The 27,836-nt window shown below is 36.6% G+C and overlaps 1 long non-coding RNA gene across 1 annotated transcript in view; it reads left to right on the top strand.

Annotated features, from left to right (window-relative positions):
• LOC149081295 (uncharacterized) overlaps positions 1–27,267 on the top strand; it is a 67,132-nt gene extending 39,865 nt beyond the window's left edge. Inside the window, exon 4 of the long non-coding RNA XR_016193420.1 lies at positions 27,024–27,267. This is a non-coding gene — a long non-coding RNA (uncharacterized LOC149081295). The remainder of the gene's footprint in view (positions 1–27,023) is intronic.
• Positions 27,268–27,836: the final 569 nt, after the last annotated feature.

Below are 27,836 nucleotides of genomic sequence, written 5' to 3'. Positions count from 1 at the left end.
CTTGTAGTTCAAGCCTAGTAACCAGAGATTTAAAAAAAAATTTGGACACCAGCTGAATTTTTTTTGGGCCAATTATGTTTTGGAGAAAAGATTGGAGAAAGATCAAAATTTTTTTCCCATTTTCCTTGGATTTCTTTAGCTCCATCATCTGCGTTGGTGGCTTCACAAAATGGATAAAAAAAATTAGACCCCAGGCAAAAAAAGGAATCCAGCATAATGTTGTCAATTTTCTGATACTTTCGTGTCCCTTTTCAAATCCTCTTTCATGTTGGAACATGCATCATCATTATATAATTTTGTGTCACTAGATTTAGCAAACAAATATTAAAAACTTTGTTTATAAACACAGATTTTTATAGTAGTCACCATTGCGACCAGGCTCATGGAATTTTTCACACCCTGCCTTAAATTACGCCTTATCTGTATACATTGACCAAAATAGTGATATCACACTCTAATTTATTAATCACACATAGAAACATTTGTTTTGTTACGTATAATATAGTTTTTTTCTTGATAAATTGTCATTGTGGCATCATTGTTCCATACAACTGTAGTTTCACTATCTTTATTGCGTCAGATAATATTACTCTTCGATTTCGTCTCAGCATCTCTACTAAGCTCGTATTTTTTGGCTTTTAACATTTGAGCAAGCTTCAGTGTAGTGAAAAAAGGTGTCGGTTGAGGCATTTCTGCCCTTGTTCTCAAATGGTTTGATCAGTTGCAGATTCGCTGGACACTCATCATTTCCAAGGTTTGGAAATCAGTTCAGTTCTTAAAAAACTGCCTTGTATCCCTTTGGCGCCATCTGTATGAATATGAATATTAAGCTGAGAGCTGATTTGGGATAACAAAATCTCATTGAACTTTCCATTGCAATTTGCGCTTTGTGCATTTGATTATTAATATGTGTATGGAAATTTAGCTGTGTGTCAATTGTGATCCCTAGATAGTTAGTTTCATGTGTGCCCGAGTGGCATGGTGGTAAGATACTCACCTACCATCGTGAAGGTTGTTGTCAGGGTCCTGGGTTCGAACCCAAGGGAGGATATAGATAAGATATTTTCCCAAACGAACTCGAGGCGACCACTGATAGACAGCACCTTCACTTCCAACCCATCTCACTAATGGCAGTAAATTGCAATATAGCGATATGGCCAGAGTTGGTGTTTGGTGAAGTAGTTAGTTTCATGTGTCGGTTCTAGTTCCTGATTGTTAATTATTACAAATGAGTCTGTGGGTATTTTTCTATTTGTTAACCAGATCAGTACACATTTTTCCATGTTTAATTTTGCTCTATTTTTATAGTTCCATGTCTCTATACGTTCAATGAGTTCTTGTAGATTATCTATTGCCTTTTGAGCTTTCCTATTAGTGGATGTTACAATAACATCATCGGCATATTTACCTAATATTCCTACAGGTACTTCTGGGAAGTCTCCCATAAAAATGTTGTGTATTGTAGGTCCTAAATTGGATCCTTGGTTAATACCTGATCGAATGCGCCTTTTTTGTGAAGTTTTTTCATTGATTTTGACTTGATATGTTCGACATGCTAAATAGGATTTTAAAAATTTTATCATTGCTGTGGGGTACCCTCTTCTAATCATTTTGTGTAGTAGGCCTTCATGCCAAATTTTGTCAAAGGCTTTGCTATAATCTAGTAGGACTGCTACGGAATAGTCTTTGTAGGCTTTCGCCTCTTGTAAATGTTTGACAATCCTGACAAGCTGGTGTATGGTTCCGTGTTACTTCTTGAACCCGAATTGTTCTTTCCTATCTAGATTATTGTCAAAGGTGAATTGGTTGAGTGTATTAGAAAAAACTTTTTCGAATATTTTGGAGATATGAGGTAATAAAGCTATTGGACGATACCCACTAGTAAATTCCGGTGCTTTCCCCTGTTTTGGTATTTTAATGATGGCATTTTCCAAATTTTTGGGAAGTGTGGTATGGCTAGCAGTAGAATATGCAGTTGAATATGTTAACGAGCAACTTAATGAAGTTAGGTGTTAGCAATTTTATTGTTTGTGAGGTTAGCCCGTCATATCCTGGTGCTTTGCGAGGCTTGAGCTTTTTGATTATTGCATTTATTTCCTCTTCGGAGGTTGGTGGCATTTCATAGTTATCTAGATTTGGTGTGTTAAGAAATTCATTTACTTCCCTCATTATGTGAGGGAGTTCTTCTGTGCCTTGCGCTTGGACTTGGAGTGAATTGATTTTCTAAGTCTATCGAAAATTCTTCTGCAATTTCTTCATCCTCGTAGATTAGCCCCCGGTTTTGACTATGTATCACTGGTATGCCTCTTTTAGTAATCTTCATTTTCTTGTAAATACCGTATAGTGAGCCATCTTCTGCATTTGCTTCCTTTAGCTACATATTAAACCTATCGTTTTGAAATTTTTGAATTTCCTCTCTTGTGATCTTGCACTGTTTGTTATATCGTCTTTTAAATTCTGGGTATCTTGTTCTTTGCCAAAGTTTTCTTAGTTTGTTTTTTGTCTTTATTAAGTTTTTTAGCCATTGAGGTAATTTTAACGGGTTAATATTTCTTGGTTTCTCTGTTGTAGCTTGTTTAAGGGCTGTTTGAATATTATTCGTTATTATTTTAGTCAATATCTCTGCTTCAATTTCTGTGTTGTAATTTGCCTCGATGACTGGGTATTCTCTTAATTTTTGTTTATATATTTCCCAGTTGACCATTTTTAGGGGTTGCATTATTCTTTCTTCATACATGTCTAATGTTATTTCAAGTGGCAAGTGATCTGAACTGAGCAAATCTATAACTACTGGGTTTATGTTATGTTTTATATTTTTAATAAGTGTGATATCAAGTACATCTGGTATATGTTCAGTTATTTTTGGAAAGTGTGTGGGTCTATTTGTACCTATAATTTGAATGTTATGTTTGTCGCAGAAGTTCTTGAGGAGTTTCCTGTTTTTGTTTGTGAGTCTAGATTTCCAATACTGATGTTTCGAGTTCATGTCGGTCATTAGTATACAAGGCAAATTAGTGTTAAATATTGTTTTTAGCATCTCAAAGTCATGTTGTGCATTAGGTGGTTTGTAGTACGCTACAGCTATTCTGATATTAAGTGATCTCTGGAAAGTTATATCTGCTACAAGGCATTCAAAGTTATGAGGGGAGTCAGTCAACTGAACAATATTATATTTCAGGTTGTGTTTAATATACAGTGCCACTCCTCCCTTCGCTGCATTCAATCTATCTTTTCTAATACACGTGTAGTTTGCTATTTTTGCATGCTTTCCTGGTTTGAGAAAGGTTTCACTTATTAGTCTCATGTCAATTTTCCGATCATGCATAGTCTCCCTCAATTCTGGCAAATCTTTGATAATTCCATCTGCGTTCCAGTGAAATATTGTTATCTGTTTTGTGTTGTCCATTATTGTGCGTGCTGTCTGATGATTGTTATTTTATGTTTGGGAGTTGTTACCAATTACTGTTTAAATATATGTATGATATTAAGCAAGGCCTCCTTGAGCGCTTCTAATTTTTCCTCTACTGTTTTGTCAGTATGGAATTCCAAAAGGCAGTTTCCTGCAATGTTAAAATTTTTTTCTTTTTCGCTTGGCAATAATGCAGACTGTCGCTGTTGTGTGCTTGTTCCTGCCCTTGGCGATATATTGTCTTTTACAGTATCTTCTAGATGCTCCTTTTCTGTATTATTTGGTGCATGTTGTTTGTTTTGTTGATTGATTTTTACTACCTGTTCTTCAAAGATATTTGTGTCTTGTGTGTTTTTCCTATTATATCTATCCTAGGTCTCAGCTTCAGCATTGTAGGTCCAGGGTTTTCTGTTGTATTTATGTTGTTGTCTGTTTTTGTTTTGATTTCTTGGATGAGCTGGACAGCCAGCATAGCTAGCTATATGAGGCCCTAAGCAGTTTGCACATGTGGCTGGTCCATCTTCCCTTGTTTTCTTACACGTGTATGTAAACGAGCACTTAAGACAGCGGGGAGTGTTAAAACATTTAGCTTGGCCATGAAACCATCTTTGACATCTGTAGCATTGAATAATTTGCCCTCTTCTTCTGTATGTTTCAACAGTTACATCAGTATTTAGTATTCTTGTGATTTCAAAAAAAATTTTGTTTGCTTCCCCTTTGGGTGTTTCTACCAGAAACATGGGAAGCGGTTTTTTATCTCTGAAACTTTTCATCCTTGTTACTGATATAATTTCAATGTTGTGTTCCTCTAACTTTTCTTGTATGAGTTCTACCTTACATGAGGAATGTAAATTTTTAATTACTACTTTGAATGAGTCCCTGGGGGTATCATTATATGTATGGTATTCGATTTGGGTATTCTTAAAGTACCTGGTAACTGCGACCCAGTCTTCTCGACAGTTTAACTGTAGCCTAAAGTTAGGGCCAGCATTTTTGCCCGAATATTCTTGTTGGCAAAATTGTACTAAGTCTTCATTTAACTGTCCCAAGTCAGTTACATTCGTTTAAACCAATGGTGGGATTCCTCTGAATTTATTAAGTATTGATTTGGGTTTTTTTTTGTATTGACTATTAAAATTTTCCTTGCTGTCACAGTCACTTTCCTCAGTTTCGCTGATGTTTAAATCCTGATTCAGTGTAGAAATTATTTTTTCTTTTTCCTTGTTTTTTCCATTTGTTGTGATTTGTGCAGTGATCTGTGTTTCTTTAAGTAGTTCATCTGTGCGGTTTTCTGTTTGTGCAGTGTCGTAGCCGTCTTCTTCAGCACTCATCTCTGACACATCAGTGTTTTCATTATTTTTATGTTTTTTTCGGTTATTTTGGATGCCTTTGTCTTCCTGATTTTTTTTCTCTTTACCCTTGTTAACATTTGTAGCGTGATTACACTCGGCTCGAAAAAACGCTAACCCTTTTTTCGTTAACCTATCTCTTTCTTCAAGTGTCAACTCGTCAGGATGATTATTGCAATAATAGGAGTATTCCTTGTAGAGCTTATGAAATACTCCTATTATTGCAATAATCATCCTGAAGAGTTGACACTTGAAGAAAAAGATAGGTTAACGAAAAAAGGGTTAGCGTTTTTTCGAGCGGAGTGTAATTACACTCGGCAATCTACTGTTGGTAGTGCGTTTAAAGAGGCGAAAAAATCGCTCAAATTAATTGTGATTTAAAAAAAATTTTTTCATGCAAACAGAAAAGCGCTTTCAGTGGTTTTAGGCACTAAAAATTGTCGAAATAGGCTGGCAAAAAGGCCCTAAAAATGCCTAAAATATACACTTAAAAAAAGGTATTTATAATTTTTGGAAGGAAGAAAAATAATTAAAAACATAGATATTAAGGGTCCAAAAACTAGCTGAAAAATTTGTTGCACTTAATCCGTCCATTGTTTTAATTATATTTTGTAATATCTGCATTATTATCTAAATTAAATTGATTTCAAGCCCAAAATAAAATGTTAGTAGATCCTCAGGAATAGGGTAATTCCAGGATCCTCTATTACCAGACGTTTAGCCGGTAGAGAAAATAATCTGTGGGGCTCCTTCGAGTTGCGAATAATTCTCATTTATTTGCAGTATTATGTGGAATAATCATTATCATTTTTATTGTTGAAAATTGCTATCTCATTTTTTTTACAAAAATAGAGCAACAACTTGTAAATAGTACCACATATGAGGGTAAATACAGGCATAAGCATATGCAGAATTTTCTCGGGGGGGGGGGGGGATACGTTTTTTTTTGCAAAATAACACTATTATATATTGTGCATATTCATTTACGCTATATATAATACTGTAGTATATAGTATATATAGTGTATATTTATATACATATACTGGGGGATATTATATATATAATCTTGGCTGGGGGGGGGGGGGTTAGAACCACCCCCTCCCCCCCCCCTTGCGTACACCAATGAATACAGGGTCCCTTCAAGCGCGGGGCCCTGTGTGGTCATATCTGCCAAATGCCCTGAGGGCCACTCTGGTCAATTTAATCGAACATCATATGCTGTATGTATGTTTAATAAATAGCCATGGTTGTTGGCAGTGCATTTATGGTACAAAAAATAAAATAAATAATATATGCTACAAAAAAAAATCAAAGGGCCCTGTCTGCTCCTACTCTGCCTTGTGTGAGCCATGACGTCAATTCATGACCTCTTGGAACAGCCATCAGCCAGCTATGCACATACAACGCAGTCCAATGCCTGGCTGAGACATTATGTAAAGCTTGCCCGGAGAGAAACAAAAACTTCTAGTTTTCCTCTGCTTTTCTATCACGGGCTGCGTTCATCTGAAACAAAATCATTCTCATCTAACACCATCTGGCCAAAGCAAAGTTAATGCATGGCAACACCAGTCTCTCAGATCACTGATTTGCATGAAATAGGCTGGAAGTGGGGGGGGGGACTTTTTACAGATTATGGCCTCTGAATTCACTAATAAACTTGAAACTTTGTTGAAATAAGTATTTATGGCACGAAAATTTCAAAAAAGGCATTTTTACCAAAAGATTTGAAAATAAGCAAAAAAGGGGGCATTTATGGCATTTTGCCTGAACGTCCGGGCCGCTGTGGTGGTCGAGTGGTTATAGTGCCGGACTCGTGATGCGAGGATCCGGGTTCGAACCCCACAGTGGTGGTCGGCTGAAGTTGGTTTTCTGTGGTTCCCAACTTCAAGGCGCAAATGCGAGCCGATCTCCCCGTTAAAAAGTCTCGCCACAGAGAGCAACAGTCCTACAACGGTAAATCATTCAACCATAACACTTCACTCATAGTTAGTAAAACTGGGGGCAGATGACAGCACTACACATAACAAGCATTACACAGAAACCAGGGTTGGTAAAAAAAACGTTTTTTTTTTTTAAAAAACCAAAAAACCGGGTTTTTTTCGGTTTAAACCAGGTTTTTTTGGTTTAAACCAGTTTTTTTGTTTTAAATAGTATTAACATTAAAAACAATGAAATTTCTGAAAAATCATTCAAACTTCCAATAATTAACGAAAATAAAATGTTTATTAATGTAATTAACACTATTCCCATGCTAATTAATCAATAAATATTTATTAAACTGTAACAAAAACCAACTTTTGCCATTTAATTATTTTTTGCTTAAATCAATGGATTACTGTGTAATTGAAAATTCTTTTAATGTTATTATTAATCATATAATATATAAAGGTTTTTCTCCAGTTACTTTCAGTATACTTAATTACGAAGCTATTTTGCAAAAAGTAATAAAAATTAGGTGAATATAATGCATTTAATGATGCATAAATAATGCAGATTAATTAACAATGATTTACGATATACAGAGTGATTTATAACTAAGGTTCTGATTTCAAAACACTAAAAAAAGAGTGATTGTCAGAATGACTTGAAAATTGACATGAATATTCCTGAAAAAATTCAATTTTATTTGATAAAGGGGAAAAAATACTTAAAAATGTAAAATTAATGACATCATCCAACATGTGGGAAATTTGCTCGCAGAATGGAAACGATAGCCAGTCAAGGCAAAATTATAACTTAATTATAGCATTGCACGAGTCCATAATTCACGGAAACATCACAAAAAAAATGAAGTAATTGAACAAATAACTACAACTTACTCAAAAAATGTTAAATATGTTGTCCACCGCGTGTTCTGGCTATGAGGTTGAAAGCACAAAAATTCTTGTTCAACAGCAGAATCGGAGTATACCATGATCATAATGTGGATGTGCTTGCAATTCAGCTTTATTAAACCAAGCGCGCCCCCTTTCCCCCGTTCATATTCCTGAGGAATGAGGAACTTCTAACATATAGGGAATGTGCTGGAGATTACAATTCATCAAAGTTTGCAATCTGACCACTGTTTATAACATTTTGAGGTACCCCCACAGCCAGTAGTTGCAAGGGTTAAGGTGCGTCCTGTCAAAATGGGTCTTCAGCAGCTGCTTTGCTGGTATTGCAATGTGCATCTTGATAGAAGTTCTATCCACACACTGACGCTGTGGAAGTGCCGAAATGATGTGGTTGCACAAAATAGATTATACTGCTGGCCAAGTACAGCATCATTTACTTGCACATTTTGCACTTTTTTCTTTTGCGAAAGAAACGTCCATTGCTTCAGGAGTATCCATGCAAATTTTCAGGTCATTCCGATCAGTACTTATTGTATAGTTTTGGAATCAAAACTTAAATTATAATCACCCTTTATATAGCTGATTATTTTTTATAAATCTGTTACTACTATACAGTAGAACCTTGATTAACTGGGCTTAACAGTGTGTGTGTGTGTGAAAGTATAAAAAAACAACTATTGAATATTAAGACTGGGAGATATACAGTAGGAGATGTGCTACTTCTTATGGGAATGAAAATGTATGTGAGGTAATGTAACAACTAGTACACTGGTCTTTGTCCTTTAAGGACAGCTGGTGTCTTTATTGGATTATAGGACCACCTGCCCCTACCATGATGGTGTCACTACTGTAGCTGCTTCTTTGTGAAGGGAAAAAGAAAGCCTGTGAGATATGTAACACACCACTACATTTAGATGTGTGATGCAATCCTTATTCATGAATTTGCTAAAGATAGAGCATCATAATGTAGCCAAAGGTTAGAAAATGTTGTAAGAATGAGAAGTTTTGGCTTTTATATATAACTTTAAATGACTAAGATACTTCATATGAAAAATATATATATATTCTGGCCACTTTTATGAGACTTTTTGAAAAAAACCACTTATAAAATCTTATGTCATTTAAAGATATACCGTCAGAATGTACCCCAAGGATATAAAATGAGGTAAAAATGAAACATTTTGGCTAATAATGAACAAATATGATATTTTTCAGGGAAAAAAAATGATATTTAGGCCACTTTTATCTGATTTTTTGAAAAAAACCAGTTGGTTAAAACCAAGGTTTAAACCAAACAACCCTGACAGAAACAAACTATACGTCAGGTTGCACTACACGTACACGCACATTCCCGCATTTACCGATTCGTTGGAGGGGTTCCGCGGGGGGGGGGGGTGCGTGTGGGGTGTAGCAGTAGTAGGTAGGGGCTCGGGGGATCCATGATGTTCTTAAGTCAGCCACCTCGGTGGGCAATTTGCCTGTTGTGGCGTTGTATTTGTATTTGTATAATGATTGGTATTGCTGAGCAATACTATAAAAATGATTGGTATTGCTGAGCAATACTATAAAAATGATAGGTATTGCTTTAGCAACACAAGAAGATATGTTCCGGCATCTCTGATATTCAGTGTTTTTTCCCTATGCCGTCCCGGGAAAAGGGAAGCCATGTTCTTTCAGCTGTCCCCGCTGTTTGCAGGTGCCCCCCTACTTACTGGGGGATATTTGAAGCGAAGTGTGACGTCAGTTTCCCACTGCATTTAACTTCTATGGGGAGAGAAAAGAACAGAAACGTATTGACTTACCTCTGTGCCATTCTTCCAATAATTTCTTTTCCTTTCGCTGTACAAAATGCTCTGGTTTCAAAAACAGAATTTCCTAAATAAAAATTAAGGAGTTTTTAAGGAGTCGTGGCAAAATTCATAACTTACAAGTTTTGGAAACAAAAAAAGAAAAAGAGCAGGGCACACGTGCAAATTTACTTTTAATTTCCCAAACAAATTTTACCTCTTCTCAAAAATATAGACATGTGGTTCAGAAATTACAACTTTAGATTTGTTACACAGCATCATAAGAATTCATAAATTAATCAATCCACATACGTGCTCTCTGTTGTTACCAAAGTGTTCTAAAACCTTCAAGTTTCGGTCAGAAATATAACTCATAACAGCATCACATAAATTATCAAAATCCTAAAAGTGATATTCATTCCCCTTCCCCCAATTATTCAAAATAAAAATCCACAGCTGACAAAGATTTTTCTTACAAAATTATTTATGTTTGCAGCAACTCTTTATTCACCTCTCACTTAAAATGGCACATTTTGAAATGTATAATTTGGATATTGACTTTTGTATAGAAAACAGCAAAATGCCATTTTCAAAAGTAAAAAATGGAAAAATAAGTATTATATCAAAAAATGCAAGTATGTTTTCGAGAAGAAAAATGTATGGTGTAAACAGTGGAATATAATAACAGAGTTATCTAGAACCTATAATCACATATAACCAATTTTGATCCTAGAAATAGGAAAAGGAAAAATGAAAAATATGCTTTTGCTAAGACAAAGTATGTATATATATTGAGATGCAAAAGTGGCATTCCTTTTTTATTTACACTGCTGGCCACCCAAATTGCAACACCAAGAAAGACAAGAGATATCGCAACAATATTTATTTTGTAGATAGCATGTTGACCAAGCATCAAATGATTAAATTTATAGACTTCTGTGAAGTGTGGTTCCTGCCAAAATCAGTAGCCAGAGTAGCCGCCATTGTTGGAGATCACCACTGCCACACGCCTCGGCATTGATTCAAAGAGACTTTCGATGTGTTCTTGGGGTACAGTAGACCAAGCAGCTTCCACGCGTTGCCAAAGTTGATCTGGTGTGGCAGCTGGGGATGTAATCTGGGTCAATCGTTGAGCAACCATGGACCACATGTTTTCTATCGGCGAAAGATCCGGAGAGCGAGCTGGCCAGGGAAGCAATTCAATCTGGCGATTCACGAAGAACCTTTGGACAATGCGTGCCACGTGTGGTCGCGCATTATCCTGTTGAAATATGGCTGTGGGCAAGCCCTGAAGGTAAGGAAGGACAACTGGCTCCAACACCTCGGAGATGTAGCGCTGGCTTTTTAAAGTACCGGCAATGCGTACTAGAGGAGTGCGAGAGTGATATCCAATACCGCCCCATACCATAATACCCGGTGCAGGACCAGTGTGGCGGTGCATAACGCAGCTGTTCAGCATCCTCTCTCCGCTGTGTCTCCAGACTCGAATCCGACCATCGTGGTGTTGCAGACAGAAGCGTGACTCGTCAGTAAAGACAATTTCATTCCATTGTGCCGTCCACATCCTTCTTTCATCGCACCATTGGCGGCGGAGACGTCTGTGGTTCTGCGTCAAGGGTAGACGAAGCAATGGACGTCTTGCGGACAGACCACTCTGCTGTAAACGCGTGGAATGGTACGCGCAGACACTGGATGATGCGGTACAGACTGAATGTGTTGTGCTATGGTTCGTGATGTGGCTGAGCTATCCATCACTGCTATATGCACAATATGCCTGTCATCACGTGAAGTGGTGCACTGAGGTGGATGCGATCGAACATGTCTGTCCGTCGTACCCTCCTGCATCCAACGATCACATATCCGCATTACAGTTGTTTGGTTTCGTCCAACACGACTACCGATTTCCCTGAAAGATAATCCACAATCTGGGTAGGCCACTATCCTTCCTCTGTCGAACTCGGATACTTGATCAAAAGATGATCGCTGTTTTCTACGAGGCATAATTGATCGTTTTTTTTTAAAAACAACAAGAAAAACACAATTGCCGTACTTCACATCGTCGAAATCTCCCAGCCTTAAATAGCGCTTTGAAGTGGCGCCACAGGCGCGCGTGATGTGCGTCTGTGCTGAAATTCTAATCATTTGCATATCTCACCTCCGCTAATGCATGTTGTAAATTTCATATTATTTGCATGCTTCCTTCAGGGTGTTGCATTTACGGTGGCCAGCTGTGTACTTAATGTATGATATAAAAAATATCTTGGTATTGAAATATATTTATAATGTAAATAAGCTAAATGTATTAGCCTTGTGCTACCTGGAACCTATATAATCGCATTTATCAAATTTAAACCCTAGATGTAGAATATGTATATAAATTGAAAATTTGAGTTTCTTTGCACCAAGTAACGAATGGAAACATAGGATTTCTTGAAAAACAAAGTAGGGCAAAGGAAAAGCATAATTATGCATAAATTTACCACTACTACTCTGCATACATACTTGGGGAAAAGTATGGGATACTGAAATTATTTATTTTTCAAAAGAGTAAAGAAAAGAATGCTCATTTCACATGGAACCTATCTTACAAAATGTTAAAGCAAGCTTTGAAATAAATAAAATATAGATAATGTAAACACATGATTATCATGAAACAATTAAGCTGGAAATATGCAAATGGGCATAAGGGGGCATATTTTTGAATATATGGTGCAAATAATGTATAGATTTTTGAAAAAGATATTGCTTCTTAACTGAAAAGTTCAATGGTACATATAGATTGCCACAATATAAGAATATAGAAAAAATGGGGATAATGAAAAAAAATTTAAAAATGAGAAAAGAAAAAGAAAGTAAGAAGAGAAGCATAATGATTTCTGGAAGTAAATCTCCAGTTGAAGATAAAGATATAACCGGAACTATGTGTATTGACTGAATGTGCAAAAGGGCTTCTAAATTTTATAAGATTTTAAGATATTTATGAAGCTAAATATCTTCACATCCTTTCCTGGGAGAGTCTGACAAAAATTTAAAAAAAAAAAACCCTCGGTATGATTTGACCAGGGGTCATAATTTTATATTGACCTTCATAATGATCACGCCAATAGTGATCCCTATGATGAAAGAGATGTAAGCCCTTAAATAAATAATTTTGAGTCTGGCGCTCTGCATCACAGTTCACGGTCATTGAAATGGATCAACACATACACAAATTCTTTAAAATTAAGTTTTTCAAATTTCCTTCTTGTTTTTCAGTTATACTCAGAAAGAAATTGTTGCTAAATGGGAGCAAATTTCAGGATATACACCACAATGTTTGGCGATTTAACACTTGTTATTAGGCGAAATTTACAAATTAACTCGTAATTCGGCAGACTAGCTCTTATTCATGAAATGAATTTTTTTTTTTTCCGTGAAACATCAGGATTTGACGCAATGATAATCAACCATAGTAATTTGTGCTGCTTGCAGTGGCGACTTTTTTTTTTTCTTTTCTTGAAAACGGAAACCGCTATCAGTTGTTGAGAAACACTGAACTAGAGTAAACCATCTTCAGCTGTAGGATTAAGGATATGATCGGGTTTCATGATGAAAAGCCCGAAGAGGGGCCAATAATTTGAATAAGGAGCTGGGGTTACCACAATCCGATTTTCTGGGACAAAATTGAGAGGGAACTTTACCATTTCCCCTGGATTTCTTTAGCTCCATCATCTGTGTTGGTGACACATTCACTGAATAACTTAATAATCAGGACTTTACAAACTGAATTTAAAAAAAATTAGACCCCAGGAAAATTTCTTAGGAGCCAAGCATAGGCATTCCCAAAAAAAAAAGGAATCCAGCATAATGTTGTCAATTTTCTGATACTTTCAAGTCCGTTTTCAGATCCTCTTTCATGTTGGAACATGCATCATTATTATATAATTTCGTGCCACTAGACTGATTTAGCAAGCAAATATCCAAAACATTGTTTATAAACACAGATTTTTATAGTAGTCGCCATTGCGACCACGTTCATGGGATTTTTCACACCCTGCCTTAAATTACGCCTTATCTGTACACATTGATTAAAATGGTGATATCACACTCTAATTTATTAATCACACATAGAAATATTTATTTGTTTTGGGGCTACGATGACCTGGTGCCTGGGATTTACAATGTCCCATTAATGAATATTTTGAAGGTAAGCAACCATGGTCGGCAAGTTTTCGGACAGTAAAGAAAAGTGACATGTGAAATAAAAATAAAACATCCAAGTAGAAAATTATAATATCCACCCTGTTGAAACCTTCATATTTGAAACAATTTACCTATATATAACGTGTTATGAAAGAGCATGTGACAAAAACAAGATTTATTTGAAACACTTCAAAAGTCAGAGTATAGCGCCAAAAGGGCATCGTTATACACATAACTCGAAATTATAGAGATAAAATGTGAAGACTTAAAATAAAAATAAATTAGAAGAAATTGAAATAAAATGGAAAATAATATGGATCAATGAGGAGGTTGTTCTCAAGGGGGAACCCCCACATTGCTCCAAACTGCAAAAATGTTTCTTATGATGGTAGGCCTAATAGGCGTAAATTTACCATCAGTTCCCCCAACATTTTTGCGATAAACAAGCTTTGGAAGTCAAAAAGCGAATATGATAAAATACAAAAGTATAACCAATTATCGCATGAGTAGCACAATATGAGATATTTACACAAAAGTGTGTTTAAAAGTTGAAAATATAAAGATTGAAGAGTGAAATAAAACCTACCAAAAATTTGACATTTCATTACCAATGCTATTAGTAAACCATATGGCATGAACTAACGTGGGTGAAGTTTGATTTCAACTTGTTAGTTCACAACATGTGGTTTGCTGATGGCATTTATAATGCAATGTCAAATTTTTGGTAGGTTTTATTTCATTTTATTCTTCAATCTTTATTTTCAACTTTTAAACACACTTTTGTGTAAATATCTATTTAATATTGTGCTACTCATGCGGTTTTTCATATTTTTGCTCTCTAATTTTATAATTTTGTATTTTATCACGTTTGCTTTTTGACTTCCAAAGCTTGTTTATCTCAAAAATGTCGGGGGAACTGATGGTAAATTTATGCCTATACTATTCTACCATCATTATAAATGCTTTTGCAGTTTGGAGCAATGTGGAGGGGTGTTCCCCTTGAGAATGACCTCCTCACTAATCCACATTATTTTCCACTTTATTTAAATTCAATTTCTTCTGATTCATTTTTATTTTACGTCTTCACACTTTATCCCAAATTTTATAATTTTGAGTTGTGTATAAAGCTGCCTTTTTGGCCAAAGGATGTTTAGAGGTGTCACGAGTTCCATATCCGGTTCATGCTTGTCAGAAACTTTCTTGATACAGGGCCGACAGCAGAAATGGCAACATGATCACAGAAAAAGATTGCTACCCACACCAAAGGGTTAGCACACCAACCTCTGTGAGTATTAAAAAAAAAAGACTGCCATTCGGAATCGGCAATAGATTGTTAGTCCCGGTCAAATTAGCCCTCATGTACAGACAATGACAGTGGTGCGTCAAAAATGATTGGCCATGATCAAATAATTACACGCATGATTCCTTAAGAAAACTAATATAGCATGCTGCGAGAAATGCAAATCCCGACAGAAAGTTCAAAGTGCTGCTTATCAGGATTGTGGCTTGTCAGGATTAAGAACAGAACTGTTCAAAACAACTGACATTACAGAAACGTTGCATGTAAGAGCCGAAAACCTCTTTAAACGAGAAATTTCTATGAATATCGTCAGATCCCACATTTCTTACGTTTCCTTACACAGTTTTTTTTTCCTTTTCCAAACGTTACAAAGTGCTGATATGATATGAATAGGGTGACCATATGACCCCCCATATTCCAGGACATTACCGTATGACTGATACGGAAACTGGCTGAGTGAGGAGACATCGATATTTACTGAAAAAAAAATTCATCTCTGCTCTCACAGGGACTCGAACCCCAGTCTTTCATTTGCTGGACGAGTGCTCTATCAATGAAGACAGATTGAATTTCCCTTCCTTGGAGCATATGTAATATGCTGAATGCCTCTGTGCAATGGACGGTGGCAGCATTCAATAGTTCGCAGATTACATCAGGGCCACCAGATGGGGGTATATAACGAAAGATGTCACTCTCCCTAGTTAGTTGACACAACAGATATGGAAACTGGCTGAGTGAGGAAATATCGATATCTCAGGAAAGGAAAATTCATCTCTGCCCCCACGGGAACTCGAACCCCGGTCTCTCGTTTGCCGGACGAGTGATAGGGCAGAGATGAAATTTCCTTTCCTGGAACGTCGATATCTCCTCACTCAACCGGTTTTCGTATCTGTCGTATTAACAAGGAGAGTGACATCTTTCGTCATACATTCCAGTATTTTCACGTAATTTTGGCCATTTTGACTGTCCTGTTCTTTTCCAGTGTTATCCACGAAGCTTTCTTGAATTTTCATTCTTCACTGAAATCAGGATTAAAATTACATTCCAAGACTTGCATTACGACAATTATTACTATTAATAAAAGGATTAAAAATTATTTTCGCAACCTATGAACAGAATTATGATAATTGTTGGTGTAAATATGGCGAATATTCATCTCACGCATATACAGCCATGTTAAACTTGTCTCTTTTTTTTCTTCAATTTTAATTCCCGGCGATTTGCAACAGGTGTTTCATTTTACACGAGTGATAATTTTTCGGTTGTTTTTAACAATAATTCACAACTTGCTTACCTCTTTGGCGATGATTTGCAATTTCTACAGTTGGACCCGGTTATAACAAACATGGATATTATGAATTATCAACCCCTGATTTACGTGAAATCCTGGTTCCCGTCCAAGCAAAGGTGAACCAATTGAACGTAAAATATTCTCCAGAATGCAGTTATTATCACAGCCGAAATGATGAGAGGCCAAAAAATTCAGAAGAGGCTCGAATAGGTTCCATCTGTTGCAAAACAACGGGGTGGGTGGACTGGATACATCGTATAAGTGAAATACACTAATCACACAAAGAAACGAACGTCCTTCATCATCACACTTTATTTATGGGAACCATTCTACTTAACATGTTACCAATAGGTCAACTACAATACCCTTCATGCTTTTGGCATAATCAGCCATTATAAAAGCTTCACTTTTATATCGTAACACCATCCTCCACCGCTGAAGTTGGTTTTCTATGGTTCTCAACTTCAAGGCACATATGTAAACCAATTTCCCCGTTAAAAAGTCACAGAGAGCAACAGGCCTATAAACAGTACAAATATTCAATCGCTACACTTCACTTCTGAAATACAAATGGCAGCACGGAAAAGCCAGACCCAACACTAGATAAGCACTTAAGACTGTTAGGTACACACACTTCCAGTGCAACTCACTAGGTAATAAACTGCGGTAGACTGGAGTTGTTCTAGGTTTGAAAGAAAGTCCATCCCCCCCCCCAAGGTCTCGATGCCTGTGGTCAGGGTCATCTTAACAGCACTGTAAACTCCCATGGAAGTGATATTCTGGAGCCCCGATTAGTTGAAAGTAGCTGCTTATAAATCTCTATGCTTCCTCCCGAAAATCATAGCACCAAATCACGGGGGCCCAGGCCCGTCATGACCCCCCCCCCCCCCGCCTCCCCTGCTTTAAAAAATACGCTAGAAATGATATATACAGCAAAACCTCTAACCTCTATTTTATGGACCCCAGTGGGACAAAATAAAAATTTCCATAAAAGAGAGGTGACTGTTAAGCAGTGGTTTGAAATGAGCACTTTTAGTACATAACGGAAAATTATATTATTTGCCCATAAAAGAGGGGTAACTGCCTCTGAGGAATGTATGTTAAGAGAGGGGTTTAACTATATATACAAAAATATATATATATATGATTGAGTATATGTTCTTTGCCCCCCGAAGAAAAAGCTGAAATTAAGCTTAAGCCAAGTTAAAGCGAAATTTTATAAATTAATTTCCAATTTAATCTAATTTTAACATTCTTTAAAAGAAAAATTGTTGTAGGGGAATTCGATTCTAAGCAAAGAATTACTTATTTACATTCTAGATAATGAAAGAAAGTTCTTTCTTTCAAAAATAGTGTACTACTATTTTTGTAGTATTATAGAAATACTATTTTCATTTAAAAGTTATTTTTGAAATTTAACTTCTAGGTTAAATTTCAAAAATAACTCGAAGCAAGTAAATTTCATTTTAGATAAGTTTTACTCAACGTATCCAAGGCAAATAATCCGTAATTTCATTTCTGGATGAGTGAAAGCCGAAAACAAAGCAAATTCCTCTAATTGCACGCATGTAATTTTTGAAACAAATGCTTGAAATAGTCTAATCCTGTTCTAACGAACTCCAGGAGACTGGAAAAATAACTTCGTTATAGCGAAATTTCATTACAAAGGAATTCCAGGTATTTGCATTGTTCTTATGTAAACTTATCTGGGGATTAGAAAAGCATTCCTTGAAACGACACTTTCGCTATAACAGTATTCGTTAAAATGGGATTCGATTGTAGCACATGATAAATATCAAACTAAAAGGAGACTTACACTTTTTAGTGTAAACAGTTGACGGCATGGTGTTTTTTTTTAAATAAAGACATGGAGCTGAGGTTCCCAACTTCTTTTAGGTCGTGCCCCACCGAAGCATCTCTGAAATCCTGATGCTCCCACTGTAGAGTACCTTCCTGCAGCAGATATTTCCTTAGTAGCCCTTAAAAAGGAAAAAAAAGAAGTGTACATTTTCTATGAAGGCCCCCCATTGGGCTCCAGGCCCTGGTTGACCCAGCCTAGTTACGGCCCTGCCCTGTACTTTTGTCAGGGGTACCCCCCCCCCCCCCGCTATGAAAAGAGCCAGTATTTATTTGCTTTGCCTCCTTCAAAGTGAAAACCAGATATCTTTGCCCCCCCCCCATCCACCCCATCATCTGTCTACTTTCATCTGTTAAAGGCAGTGGTTTCCAGTGGGTCAGTGAGCTTGGATGAGAAAACAATTAGCTCATTGAGAAATTGAAATTTTCTGATGTTATATTATGGAAAGAAAAGTGATTTGTCTCCTCCGGGAATCGAACCTGGATCCCTTTGCATACCGGACGAGTGCGCTAACCAATACACACTTTTCAAAAAGTTATGTGACAACATGACAATACATTCTGTATTTTAAGGGACAGAAGAATTATTTTCCTATATTATTTTTGTGTCCAGGCTCTATCCCCCCCAAGTCCCACTGGATATACGCGATCACTAATGTGAAAGACAAAAGCTAGATTTATACCGACATCAAATTACCATTCAATTTCAACAAAAAATGTTGAAGTAGAAGAAAGTTGGAAATAGGGAAATATGCTTATGTTGGCAGCACAGTAACTTGAAATATAAATTGGTTGCACTGTATAAACTGAGATTAATCTAAACATCTCCTGAAACCATAGTTGATGATAACACGTGTAGCAGAGAGTCTAAATCCTGTATGTATGGCAAATGTTTGAATTGTCATGACAAGAGGGTATCAATGAATGAAATTTCTAAATCGCTGGATGAGAATAGCACTGTACAGTGTGAAAAATGTGGCACAAACAAGAAAAAGTGGAAAAGAATGGTAAAACGTATGGTAACCTTACAAAAATAACAAAAAAACAGAGATTGTAGAACCTAACAGACTTAATCAATGTTTTCCAAAAAGAAATGAAATTGTTCAAGAAACACATTTTTAACATCCAACACCAATATAGAGCTCACCAAATGTGTATCAAAAACATACAAAAACATGAAGCTGCTCTTCATATGTATTTCAGTGAAAATTATAATTGCAAATTATCTGAAGAAGTGCAGAGTCATCAAGAAATCAAGTATTCGGTGGGTCAAGAAATCAAGTATGTCTTCATTCCTGTGTGCTTTATGATGCGGAATGTGCAAAGCTAATTTCGTTCTGCTGAGTGTCACCGAATTTGGAGCATGGACTTTCATCTATTTGGGCTCGTTTGAAACAGATTCTAAAGTGATGAAAGATGAATATGAAATAAATGTGCTTCACTTTTTTTCTGATGGATCTTGTACTCAGTACAAACAAAAGAAAAATTTTTACTTATTGGACAAATATGTCTCAAAATATTTCAAGTGGTGTACTTGGAATTTTTTTGAAGCAAACCATGGAAAAGGAGCAGTTGATGGTGTTGGTGATATATCGAAAAGGACAGCTGATAGCATGTGCGAATGACATCAGATGCTACTGAGTTTTTCACAATTCTCAAAGATGCCACCAATGTAAAATTGTATGAAATCAAAAATGAAGAAATAAAGGGTATAAAAAAAGTTATCCTGAATGATGTACCTGTGCTGAAAGGCACTATGACAGTCCACCAAATAGCAGCAACTGGCAATGGATTGCTGCAATACCAAGATGTCTCTTGCTTTTGTGAAAGAAATGTTAATCTCTGTGAATGCTACGAAAAGAAAACTTACTCTTGCGAAAGAACTATAAAACTGGAAGTTTCACAACCGATTTCAGAGTTTGAATAGTGAAAACTATGCTATCGACTCCAAAGGAAATAGCAATGAAGAAATGCCAACTGGTCTAATTAAAACAAGTGTTCATATGCTCATGAAATTCGATTTTGGTGGTGTACATAAATCTACATACAGATACGTTGTTGTAGCCCAAAATGACATCGAAAATGATGGTGAAGGTCAGTTATGTGCCTCAAAACTATCAATGATGCTAGGAAGCTGTTCAGAAGTGATGACAAAGATATCTCTTACATCCACTTTGACCAGATTTAAAGAATTTTGCCAGAGCCAAAAATTCAAACCACGAAAGGAGGGGGTGTATTCTATGAATTTCCTCATAGCGTGGATGTTTTTCAGATGTCATAGAGGAGTGTTCTGGGTTACCTTTCATATTGTCTATATAACTGTTGAAAAAAAGTGTATTTAGAATAATTGTGATTGCTTACTCTAAGTTAAACATTTCTGTCCACTCTGTTACGGGAAGCACTTTTGCAGTTCACAAAAAATTAAAAAGCACTCCAAACTAAGATGTTAAATTATAAGAGTTATCAACCCATTGTCTGCCAGAAATAAAAAAAATTAATTTTAAGTAGTTGAAAAAATGTAAAAAATAAACTTTTCTATGTGCTATTTTGAAAAAACCATGAAAAACGATCAAAACGACAGAAAAAAAAGGCAAAAATTTTTTTTCAGCCCATGTGTAAGAAATAAGCTGATTTCATTATTTTATGGGGTTGAAATAGCAGAAATAATATTTAGTTTTTTAATGTGATATTTGTTTTTGTAGCAGTGGACAAAATCCATCATTTTCAGTCATAAAACATGGGGATAGAATCGGGGTTAAGAGATAGGTCGCAACGAGTTATGGTGAACGGGGAATTCTCTGGTTGGACAGACGTCACAAGTGGAGTTCCTCAGGGAAGTGTCCTTGGCCCCATACTTTTTTCACTTTTTATCGACAAACTCGATCAGGGTATCGATGGAATTACTAGCAAATTCGCAGATGATGTGAAGCTAATGGGGGTAATCGGAAATGAAAGCGATAGGGAGTTGCTCCAGACCAACTTAAACAAGATTGCAGCATGGGCAAATGAATGGAGCATGACATTTAGCGTAGATAAGTGCATGGTCGCTCATTTTGGTTCGAACAACCCACGGTTCTCTTACGAGTTGAATGGTGTCACTATCCCGGATGCAACTAGAGTCACCGATTTGGGAATTCTCATTGACGAGCGACTTAAGTTTTCTGAACATTGTTCAGCGGTTGTCAAAAAATCGAATAGAATGCTTGGTCTCATTTTCAAAAAGGTCTCTTCGCGTTCTCCTAAAGTCATTCTTCCGCTTTTTCGAGGCTTAGTTCGTCCTGGACTGGAGTATGCTGTAAGGTTTTGGAGACCATACCTACAGAGGGACATAGACTTGGTTGAAGGGGTGCAGAGAAGAGCTACGCGTGTCCTTATTGGCACACAGGGCTTGAGTTATGAAGAAAGACTTCATTTTTTGAATATGTTTACATTGGATGAACGCAGGTGTCGAGGAGATATGATCGAAGTGTTCAAAATTTTCAATGGGATGGATAGGATGGACCATGAACTTTTAGTACACCGCCAATCGACTGCTTTTACAAGGGGACACCAGTATCGATTGGTGAGGGACAAGGCAAGGTTATGGTGTCGCAGGGAATTTTTCTCCAATAGGGTTGTTAATAAATGGAATAGCTTACCCCCGGAGGTAGTAAATTGTAACACAATTGACACGTTTAAAAAGAAATACGATAAACATGTTGGGGTAAATCGAGAAGCTATCCATTCTTAGAATAAGACAACCATAAGTATTCTTTATGGGCATTGTATAATATTTTATCATGTGTATATATTGTTTGTAATTTGTGTTAATTGCATTTTTAATTGGGTTGCTGTATTTTTGAAACATATGACAACCATATTTTTATGGGCATCTTTTTATCAGCCACCTCGTTGGGCATTTTGCCTGTTGTGGCGTTGTATTTGTATTTGTATTTGTATTTGTATTTGTATAAAACCCAAAAAATAAAATATTATTACACAGTAAAAGTGGAAAATATTTATGAAATATTAAACTTCAAGTCATTGGCTTTAATTTGAGATCAATTTTATTTTGAAAATTCAACTTTAAATTTTTCTTCTCAAAAATATGGAATGTAGGCTACTTTTTTGGTAATGACTCATAACACGCATTAGTAGGGTGAAACGCTGAGTGGAATCATAGCAGCCTCCCTTAACTAATCTCTGTTCGTTCTAACTTGGGTCCAGATGTAAATAAAAGCACATGTGCGACTGGCATTTCCATTGCTTAATTCAAGGAAAATCGTTTTATCGGGGGGGGGGGCAACATTGATGCCGATATATGCACAGAAACTTCATTAAAAAAAATCATTAAATCCGTAAAATCATTATACGACTGTGATTAAAATTGCTGGGCAGGGGCGTTCTAAGCGTATCACAGGACCAAGAGGCGTGCACAGTGCAGGAGTACGGGGGGGGGGGGTCGGATGCCCCGGGAGCTGGGCTCAAGAACGGGGGGGGGGTTCCAAATTCACCCTTCTTTAACTGTTTCTACATTACAAGGCATGCCAAAATACCTGCTTGCCCCGGGTGACAAAGTATCTAGTTGAACCCTGGCAATGCCCTTCTCCAAGCTGACCAAAAATTTATCTAACACCCCTGACAGCTCCTCCCCCCCCCCCCCCCCCATGTAAACAATTTTTCCCAGACCTCCATCTGGCTAGAAATTGTTGCCCAGCAATAACCATGCTTACTGTAAAATTTAAACCAATTGTCACATTCATGCCGCTCTCCAGGACCCCAGTCCTAAAGGGGCGGTGGGTTTGGTGAGACCAGGGCAGTAACTAGGCTGGTGCAACCAGGGGCCCCAAGTTGAATGTTGGCTTCACAAATAATGTACATTTATTTTGCATAATATTTTCCCTTTTAAGGCCTAGGGGCCTCCCAAGAAAATGTCTGGCTCTGGGTTAGGCCCCACACACACTGGGGTAGTCCCATGCGTTAAAATGACTCTGTTACTATCAGAATAACAGTATTCCCTGCATTAACTGTCATTCCAGGCAAATCGGGAAGACTACAGTTTTTTGAATGTTGGAGTCTGTCCATTCTCGGCATGTGGGTTAAACCAAGGTTCAATGAGGATAATGTGATACATTCAAAAGACTGATATCAATTTATATTGAACAAATAAGCTAATTGGAATAAAGTAATGGTTTTCCCACTATAGGAAACATTGAATTTGATAGTGATAATGAAAATTGAACATTTACTTATTGATCTACTTCAATTATCAACCTTTAATACAAAATGCAGATACTGAATTGTTTGGCGCATTCTGAGACTGAATTGTTTGGTGCATTCTGAGACTGAATTGTTTGGCGCATTCTGAGACTGAATAAATGTCACTTTTGCATTATACCAGCAATTTTTGCAATTCCGTTAAAAACAGATGTTATATCAGGAATTGGTCACTAAAATTTGCCAGCATAGTGGAAAATATGAATATTCTCTGCATGCTGGTCTCGGTTACTGTTTCCTGGTGTGCTGGGGAATGCAGTATTCAAATATTATAAAGCTGTTATTGCAATTGGCATATTTTTTGTTACTCTCTAGGAGGCAAAAATATTTTTGTTCATCCCACAATGAAACAGTCAGTGACAACAACTTAATAACTGAAGAGTGACGTTATGTCAGGCCTTAACCCTTTAAGTAGTTTTTTAAATTTTCCTGATTTGCATTGCAACTGCCACATTAGAAATAAAAGCTGTTAAGAAGTTGAGATATTTTGGGATGACTGAAATAAAGCAGTTCAAGTTTTATGAGATATCTCGGGATTGCCATTATGAGGGTTAACTGAGATTTTTGTGTGGGAGAGGACCAAATGGGATTTTGCTGCTCCCACCACTTTAGAATTTGATTGATGATTTTACACCTGTGTTTTTGTTTCCACCCAAAATTTGCTGCCCCTTTGAATTTGTTTTCCCCTTTGCCCCCCAGTTCTGGCTGTTCTGTCAAATGCATGATTTTTTTTTTTTTAGATTTTAATCTTTGGTAAGGCCGTCAAAATATTTCTATCAAAAGAATCATCAGAATGACATGAAAGAAAGAATGTGAAAGACCTTTGTCTGTCATAGATCAGGAAATTTCATCAGCAGATGCACTGGCCAGAGATGTTGCAAAAGTCAGTAGCAGAAAGATGAATGCCTGGTGTCCTGCTGAAATAATATTACTTGAAAATTTTGGAATGTTTCAAGTACAGCACTAGGAAAGCCACTTTGGGCACACCAATATTCCCCTAATTGGCACCTAATTCTCTTATCAAAGCGGAGAGGTAAGAAATTGCAAATGAGTTGATTTGTAGTTTCTGAATGAATTCAGAATTTGAATTCATTTGACCGTTCAGGAAAATTACATTGAGTACATTGTTCTGGTATCACTGTCCCAAAGCTCTATCTTCAGGTTTTCTCAACAAATATGTCAGAAAGGTATGTCTTAAAAGCATGATATCATTTGCAGAGCCGTATTCATAGAGAGGCTTAGCCGGCCCAGGACAGTGAATTCAAGAAATAAATGGTCACAAGAAAATTAGTATAATGGGAGAAGGACTCCGAAATTTACAAAAATATGCATCCGCCTCTGCCCAGGGAGAGAGGGACTGAGTCAGCGAGTGACCAAAAAGAGTGGCCTCGAGTTTGCAAGCATAAATAAACTCCATGTGAGTGATCAGGCAAAAAGTGAACTAGAGAAATATAGAGACAAGGTCAAGAGGAAAAGAGGGATGAAAAAAAAAAAAACTGGTATGTTTACAGGTTGAGAAATACTGGCTGAGAGGAGAGAGATACTGGGATATATATATATATATAATATATTTATCCAAATCCTGCAAATTTAAAAAATAAATGGTCAAGAAAATTAGACAAGGATGAGTAGAGGGTGGCAAAATTTTTGTAGCCCACAATCAGCTAAACTGTAAATTAGCCTCTGGTCATGTGAATTTTTAATATTGGATATTTTAAAATTTTTTGATGTCTAACTAAAGCCTTAGATGTCGTTTCTTACAACCTCGCTTAAGCTACACGTGGCCCCCTCCACACTTGGCAGCGGTGCCCCTGACTGGAATCTTCTTTTCGACTCCAACTATTGGCAGATAGCAGCACTACACATAACAAGCATTACACAGAAACAAACTTCACGTCAGGTTTCGCTACACGTACACACACATTCCAACATGTACCAATTCGTTAGAGGTTCCACAGAGGAATATGGACGAGGTACATGCATGGTTTAGTAGTAGTGGTGGTGGGCTCCTCCATTGTGAATTTACAATGTGAAAAAACAAAAATTATAGAAATTGTCCCATACCCCTGTCAGTTTCATCCTTCCAGTTGGTATGAGTAGAAGCTATGGGGGTTTCAGGTAAAAGAAGTAGAGTCTAAAATAAGAAGCATTCAGTTGATGTACTTCCAGGCGTTGAAAAAATTAAGATTCAAATAAATTGGGTGCAGGTGTGGGAGACATTTATATAAAAAAATAAAAAGGTTCAAAATTTTTCCCCCACACATCCAAAACGAATGAGCTGCCATCTATTATTAAAATTACATAATCAACATTAAAAAAAGTACTGCACTAAATTTATAAAGACAATTTCAAATTATTCGTTTGTTTAATAATGAAAGCCATTGAATTTTTTACATTTGCCAATAAATTTCCCATGAGTTACATCACTGGATTGCGGGAGGTACAAGCGTAAAAAAATGGGGTAGGCTGTGTCATAGAAACATCTGCAAATTTTTACGTGACTGCATTCTTTGTGTTTACCTGAAATAGCTAGCAGGCGATGCCAATGTTGTCTATTTGTATTGTGAACTTCTCAAAATATTTTATAAAACAATTTTGTTACGAATGGCCTTAAAGCTGAATGTTTTGCCCTGTTCTGCAACGAGCCTTCAGGTGATTGAAAATGATCTACGGTAACAATTCTTAAAATAGTGTTCCCTCAAAGCAGAATATGCCAAAATCTGTGACATACGTTACAGAACAATCAGTGCTACTGCAGAACAATTTGGAAGAATTTTAAAAAAGTATAGAAAACACTGTTATGGGGATTTTACTACTACTACTAAACCACACAAGTACCTTGTCCACATTCCTCTGGGAATTTCTAACGAATTGGTATATGTTGGAATGTGCATCTACGTGTTGTGAACCTAATGTGAAGTTTGTTACTATGTAATGCTTGTTATGTGTAGTGTTGCCATCTGCCATCAATTTTTCTAAGATGATTTTTACTATAGTGCATTTCCAGTCACGGCTGAGGGCTCGTTGCAGAATAATGCAAAACATTCTGCTTTGGGGATAGTGTTTTCCACGCCTTTCTTAACATTCTTCCTGAAATTGTTCTGTAGAAGTACTGATTATTCTGGGGTGTACGTTGCTGTTTTGGCATATTCTGCTTTGGGGCAAATACGGGCCACATGCTTGATGCCCAGACTAGAAAACATAAATCTGTAGGGTATCATATCAGTTTCGTCTTTTGAATATCTAACAGACTATCCATAATCTTTTATTTGTGTTACAAGCGTCCTGAGATATAGCGTAAAACAATTTTGTTACTAATGCGGGCCACAGTTGTGGTGCCAAGACCAGAAGAGATATTAAAACCTAAGTATAGCATCATTGAATTTGTCTGAAATGAATATCAGGCAACACCCTTGGTTTTATATATATACATTTGCATTACAAAACTAGGGCTGTCTTAAGAGCATCGTAGGTCCCTGGGCCAACTGAATTTTTCTGAGGCCCCCAGGTAGGCCCATGCGTTAAGACAGCACTGTGCAAACCTCTCAAGATATAGTGTGATATACAAGATATACACTTTCGTCACAAAAGCAAGCTTGGTGCTCAGTCCCAAAGGGGTATTAATTAATATGGTATTCTACAACCATATTTTTATGGGGGGTTTTTTTCATCCACCTCATTGGGCATTTTGCCTGTTGTGGCCATAGAGTTTGTATTTGTGTTATTAATTGTTACAATTGTTTTCATTCTCTTTCCAGATAAAATGAAAGCGGGAGTCTTTCTCCACAAAACACTAGATGATATCAGAGATTCATTAGTTTCAGTTCTGTAGAGGAAACAATCATCAAAAAAGACAACAGGTGTTTGACGCTTTTATGCTGAGGAAGCGGAAATGATCAAAAGTTTAGAAAGTCCTTTGTATGTGCATAGTGGCAGCAATCGTACACATTGTAAATGAACGTTAGCTGATATTTTTTTTATCAATAAATACTTCAGTTTCAATTTATTTTGTGATTTATTTAAAAAAATGATGTTAAATTTCCATTGAACTCTCAAGACTTGCTAGGATTTAGAGTGGGGAAGGGGGTGCTTCTATAAGAGTGTTAGATCTCTTTAAAATTTTTCTACACATATATCTGATGCCTATTTTTCATTACTGTTTTAATTTGTTTACATTCACCAGATCTTGGTTCTTGAATTTTGATGATATTCAAGAAGTTTAAAGATATTTCAAATAACATTGAATTTTAGAACTTTAGAAGAAAATTATTACCTTTTCAGATCTGACTTCAACAATAACACACCTACAGTCCTTGAAGTCAGGGCTAAACTAGGTGCTGGCTAAACTCACTAGATTAAAAATATCTACAGCAGAAAAAATTTACATTTTGTGCTTTCTATGTTAGCCATCTTGGGATATCCAAGTTATCTGATTATCAAGTTAGTAGTAGTACATAGAAATAGTAAAACAATCACCTCATTGTTTTTACATCTCCAAGCCATCATTTCTCTAGTAATTAGTGACTAGGCACAAAAATTAGGTCAAATCTGATAACGTGAACGCAGAGACA

The sequence above is a fragment of the Pholcus phalangioides genome, unplaced genomic scaffold (assembly GCF_987345545.1).
Source record: "Pholcus phalangioides strain wild (caught in Gottingen) unplaced genomic scaffold, Ppha-v1.0 ptg000010l_1, whole genome shotgun sequence".
Classification (NCBI taxonomy): Eukaryota; Metazoa; Arthropoda; class Arachnida; order Araneae; family Pholcidae; genus Pholcus; species Pholcus phalangioides.
Note: the sequence above shows the minus strand (reverse complement) of the source record. Positions and strands in the feature narration are given on the sequence as shown.